Below are 5,975 nucleotides of genomic sequence, written 5' to 3'. Positions count from 1 at the left end.
CGCGATTTTGGGAAGCGGTGTAAGAAGCCATGGGCACGGTATTGAGTTTCAGTACGGCTTACCATCTGTAGACTGACGGACAAATAGAACGAACGATACAGACACTAGAAGATATGCTGAGAGCGTGCGTTTTGGATTTTAAAGGGAGCTGGGATGAATATCTGCCTTTGGCAGAGTTTGCATACAACAACAGTTACCATTCCAGTATCCAAATGGCGCCATATAAGGCATTATACAGGAGAAAGTGTAGATCCCTGCTTTGTTGGACAGAACTCAGAGAGAGAAAAGTTTAGGGTCCAAACATAGTGGATTGTACCTCCAAACAGATCAAACAGAGGTTACTGATGGCTCAAAGCAAACAGAAGAGTTACGCCGATAGTAGGAGAAAGTCGTTAGAGTTTGAGGTTGGGGACCATGTATTCCTGAAAATATCTCCAACTACTGGAGTAGGATGATCCATTAAGGCAAGAAAGTTGACGCCTAAATATGTGGGACCATTCTAAATTCTCTCAAAAGTAGGACCAGTAGCCTATTGATTAGCCTTACCCCCGAATTTAAGTCAGCTGCACAACGTCTTCCATGTTTCTCAATTAAAGAAGTACAATCCAGACCCAGAGCATGTGCTAGAATATGATCAGATTGAACTAAAGAACAATATGACATTTGAAGCAAGACCAGAACAAATAGTGGACCGAAGAGTCAAGCAGTTGAGGAACAAGGGAATTCCTTTGGTCAAAGTGATTTGGAAAGATCTAAATCAAGAAGAGGCCACGTGGGAAAAGGAAGACGAGATGAGGAGCAAGTATCCAGAGCTCTTCACTTAAGGTATATGTTAAAATTTCGAGGACGAATTTTATTGTAAGGGGGTAGAAATGTAACATCCCAAAATTTCTAACCTAGAAATAGGGAAATATGTCATACCCTGATATCTTTAGCATGATTAATGAAAGATTTAGGGTTGACCAAGGCCAGGTGAGATAGATGATAGATGAACAGCACAACAATTGAAGTGAGAACTTAAAAAGGACCAAATTGTCATTTTTAAAATGATTGGTCTATAAAGGGCATTACCGTAATTAGTGTCTGGAAATCCTGAAAATTACCAGTAAATCATGGAAAATAGAATTAATGTTGTAGAATGGTATTTGAGGTCTAGAATGTAAATACAGGTTGAAAATAATTGATTAAAAATTATTTTAATTGTTAATATTCTGGCTAAATTAAGGAAAATTAGCCAATATTAATTATTAAAAATATCTAGAGATCTCAAAGAATTATGAAAATTTACAAGAAATTCATTTAGGAATTATGGAAATTTATAAAATTAATTCTAACCCTAAATGATGAGGAGGTTAACTTTAATTGAATTTAGAACGAAATTAATATCGGTAGATTGTTTGTTTTTACAGAAACAACAAGTTAAGGAGTTATAGAGGGAGAAAAATTATGAAATTAATCAGGAAAGTTCCTTTTACTGAGATATAATTAATGGTGAGATGATATAAAAATTTTGAGATACTAGAATTTTTCAACTGTCAGATAAAATAAACCAGTACTATATTAAGACTCAGTGGGCTGTCAGGACAACAGGGGTGATAAAATTTCCTACAGATTGCCAAGGACATATGTCACACCCAAATTGGCCAAGAAAGGGAAAAAGAAAAGAAAAAGAAAAAGAAAAAGAAAAAGAAAAAGAAAATAATAAATCAAGTTAGATTAAAATTTAATTAGGGATAAGTAAGGTAATTAAGGTTAAGCCATCTTCTGTAGGATCGTGGCACGTGGCAAACATAGTTCATTGGATGGTTAGGATTTAACCATCTATCTTTGAAAAGTTAAAAGTTTCTAGAAGGGTAATTAGCCAAGTTAATCAAGGAATCAAGAGAGTTAACCTTGATTAAAGCCTAATTAATCTTAATGGATAAGAAGAGATGACATAAGCCCTAGTGACTCAGCATCCAAGTGTCAACATATTAACCCACATAGCCTAAGATTTGTACATGTAGAAAGAGGTAAAAGTTAGAGGGCTAAGATTAAGTCTTATGCAAGAAGGGCATATGTGGAATTAGTGAAATTTGAAGCCTATAAATACCCCCTCCCACATGTTCATTTTGTGTGAAGCCTTTCAAGTAGGAAACCTCTTGCAAATTTTCATGTAGAGAGAGAAAGAGAAGAGTTCTAGTGAGAGAAAGTCATTTGGAAGCAAGGTAAGCTTCTACAACCCTTTTATTTCAAGTTATAATGATGATATGTTGGTTTTAGGCTATTTTAATGATGATGGAAAGTCATTTTTCTAAGGGGAAGTGCTGCCTAAATTTCCTCAAAATGGATAGGAAGGGTTTAGGTTATGTATGGTTAAGATTAAGCATGGTTAAAGGTTAAGGATTAAGTAATTACATGTTAGTTTGGTTGAAAATCCTTTTCCCTATAATTATATATATGGTTCGGCCAAGTTAAGTTCAATGGGAAGGGATTGGATTTTCATAAAACTAATATGATAAATGGATTCTACATGAAAAATTATGTAGGAAAAGCCCAAAATAGTTCAAGAATCACAGCTAGAAAAATAAACCCTAAATCAAGAAAAAGGGGTTTAAGGGGTTATGTTAAGTTATAAAGTTGTAATCATACTTAATGTTGTGTCATTGGTAGCCTAATAGGCTATACACAACAAAGGGACAAAGATCTAGTCAAGAGGAAAAAGTCCAAGAGGAAGGAAAGCATTCAAGGTAGCTTTGCAATTCATTATATTAGAGTGTCACCTTACTTTGTATGATTATGGCTATGTGTTTTGCTAACCTGTTATGCTATGAGGTGGATGAGAATGTTATGTTATATGATGTTGCCTCCATGCAAATTATGCCTTGGCTTATGCTATGTTGAGTGCCATGAATGTTTACGATGATATGTCCTTGCCATAGCATAAACATAAAGTTAGAGTATGCATGCATGTAGCTTGATTTACAATGTATTGTGTGACCTTGATAATGTATGCAATTGCTACTAAGATTCCCCAAGAATCTTACCCCAATATTTAAACAAACCCTAGGGCCTTCAACAACCAAGGGCAAAGGAAAGGAGTTGACTCTCACTTAAAGAGGTAGTAAGCCATAGTGACTTTATATGGCTTTGAACCTTTCTATTTTGGAAAAAATGTAATATTAAGCATGCTTTAAGTTTCCAATAGTATGGTTAAGGTTAGAAGTATACAAGCATGGTTAGAAATAGCTAATATAGCTAATGAAAGTATGTTATGATGGTAAATGGTCAATTAAGTTAAGTTACCCTTCCAAGGGGGTAAAAAGTCAACTGAAAGGGATTAAAATTTGACCAATGACCATTTGAGTAAACAAGTGAGTTAGGTTATGAAATTTGACAAGAAAAGAGATCTAGTTTTTCTCTTTAAAATGAGAGGTAATTTTCTTGATTCTGATAACCGAGCAGAAAGTTATGCCTTTCCAAAGTTAGGAAAAAATAAAGTAAAAATCTGAAAATGACCAAATGAACAGTAACTTTTTCAAAGAACATTAGGCTCAAATTTCAAGGAAATTAGTCCAGAAAATATTTTTCCTCAAAGGGGTATCCAAAGAGCTTTCAATAAAACTTAGAATCACTCAATTTTTATTTTTCTACAATTAGTTATGAATTTTTAAAGTTAACAAAGATTTCAGTGAAATGTGAATAGTGCGCAGAAGCATTCTGTGACTTGAGGTCGCAACCTGAGAAGTTAAGGTCGTGACTTGGAGGTAAAAATGGCCTCTATGACTTGAAGTCATGACCTGGAAGCACTAAGTCATGACCTGAACTGGGAAAATGAAAAGTTTCAAATTTTTAAGCCTTTTCTCATACTTAAGGGTCATATAAGATTTCAAACGTGATTTTTCATAACTCATAGTCTTCAAAAGTGATTCCAAATGCTTCTGTAAGGCAAGTTATTTGGTATAAACTTAAGGTGTTACAATTGGCATTGGTGTTGGTTTGATAGGTACCTTACCAAATCCTCAAGAAAACATCTTGAACTTAAGGAAATCAAGGACCAAGTACCAAAAGTTCACATTGAATTACATTTTGATTGCTTTCATGCTTACATTGATGTGCTAATGTGCATGTGTGCAATGTGTGCCATGATGTGACTAAGCTTTATTGTAAATGTTGATTGCAATGTTTGAATTATGTTTCCTTGGCATTATGTCCACTGAATATGTGTATGATAACTTACTTTCTATGGCATAAAAGCATGAACACATAAGCGAGATAAATGCACAAAAACATTACATGTAGTGTTTGCATGAATGCATGATAATTGTGATTCTGTGTTACTAGAATTTCTTTGAAATCTCACTTTTATGTTTAACACCACCTAGGAGGGAGTTCAAGTAAGGGCAAAGGCAAAGAAATTGTCCCAGAGGCCTAATGAACAATTAATGCACCCTAATGTAAATTTTGGAACTTGTTATGTAATATTATGACTTTGGAAATGTTTGTTGGATAATAGCTCCTAATGGGAGCCAAGCATGTATGCCTATGTTTAAACATGTGAAAGTATAGTAGAATATATGTTCAAGCATGTGTTAAGTCCCGAATGATTAAGGATGGGTAAAAGGTTAAGAAAGAACCAAAACAAGTATAGTTAGGGGATGAACTTTCCTTAGAAATAACCAAACTTGGTACATATGAAATAAATAGCAAGTGTTCGAATCTGGATTTGAAATTTGTCAAACTTATAGGTCATATTTTTAGCTTTAAAGCAAGTAGTAGATCATTAAATTTGGAATTTTTTGGAAAGAGTTATGCCCTTCCAAAGCTAGGCAAAAATACTGGAAATTTCAAAATTTACCAAATGAACAGTGCATAATTGCATGGAAACTGGTATTGATCTATGAGAAATTGATACCTATGAATATTTTTCCTATGTAGAAATTTTCATAAGCTTCGCGTGAGTCCTTGAACCACTCTGTTTTGATTTTTCTACATTTAGTTATGATTTTTCAAAGTTGACCCGATTTTTTTAGGGGTTACATGAATAGTAACTAAAATCAAAATTTTAAATCTTGGTTTTTACCTACTTTTAGCATCGTGTAACGATTCCAAATGGTTCCAAATGATGTATAATGGGGTTTAAAATAAAGGTGTGACAATTTTGGTATCAGAGCAATGGTCCTAGACTGCATGTTATATGTACTGTTCAGTGTGGTAATGCATTAGGATAATGCATATTTGATTGTGTGATGTGTTACGTCATGAAAGGTGTGCATTAGGCTAACCTTGATGCAGGATATGGCTTGTTGTGAGCACGATTCTCCTGGGGGTATAGTTGATCAGAGAGGGCCAGGGGAACCGTACCCAGACTGGTACCACCCACATGTTCTTGACCCCAATGACCCTACTCCACCACCCGGATATTATCAGCCTCTTTAGGAGGTAGAGGATATAGTTCCCGAGGTAGACTCCAACGGTAGTAAGAGGTTAGAGGATAGTGATATCGGGAGTGCCGTGGGGCCTAAACCCAATCCAGATGAAGCGGGCCCCAATGGGATGAAGTCACAGCCTCTCAGACCAGTACGCCATAGTCAGGTCTTGGAGAAGGACCTACCTTCGAAGAAGAGGCAATGGTTAGTCACGAAGGAGCCGTACACCTATCAAACTATTTTTGGGGAGCTCTGTGAGCTACGGAGGCAGATTGACATCTCCCAAAACCAGTATGGGTATATTTATATGGACTATTTTTACTACGTATGCCTGTTACATAATGATATCGTTGACCAGGACGAGGGAGAGATAGATAAGGAGATGTGGGGATATGCCTTAGTTGACACTTTGCCAAGGACCCCTGTTTGACAGGATCAGATCCAGTTGGTTAGTGACCATTCCAAGCAAGACGCCTATGAAAGCTTTGATCAAATCCTGGACAAACTCGAGCTTTTTGTTACTTCTTATTTTCCTTTCTCTCCCATGTCTTGAGTGGATGACTGTAT

At 35.7% G+C, this 5,975-nt stretch overlaps 1 pseudogene; it reads left to right on the top strand.

The window, feature by feature from the left end:
• The first annotated feature begins 344 nt into the window (after positions 1-344).
• On the top strand, positions 345-812 carry LOC114744837 (uncharacterized; annotated as a pseudogene).
• The last annotated feature ends 5,163 nt before the right edge of the window (positions 813-5,975 follow it).

Source organism: Neltuma alba, unplaced genomic scaffold (genome assembly GCF_004799145.2).
Source record: "Neltuma alba isolate B1F8T4 unplaced genomic scaffold, ASM479914v2 tig00000756_pilon, whole genome shotgun sequence".
Classification (NCBI taxonomy): Eukaryota; Viridiplantae; Streptophyta; class Magnoliopsida; order Fabales; family Fabaceae; genus Neltuma; species Neltuma alba.
Note: the sequence above shows the minus strand (reverse complement) of the source record. Positions and strands in the feature narration are given on the sequence as shown.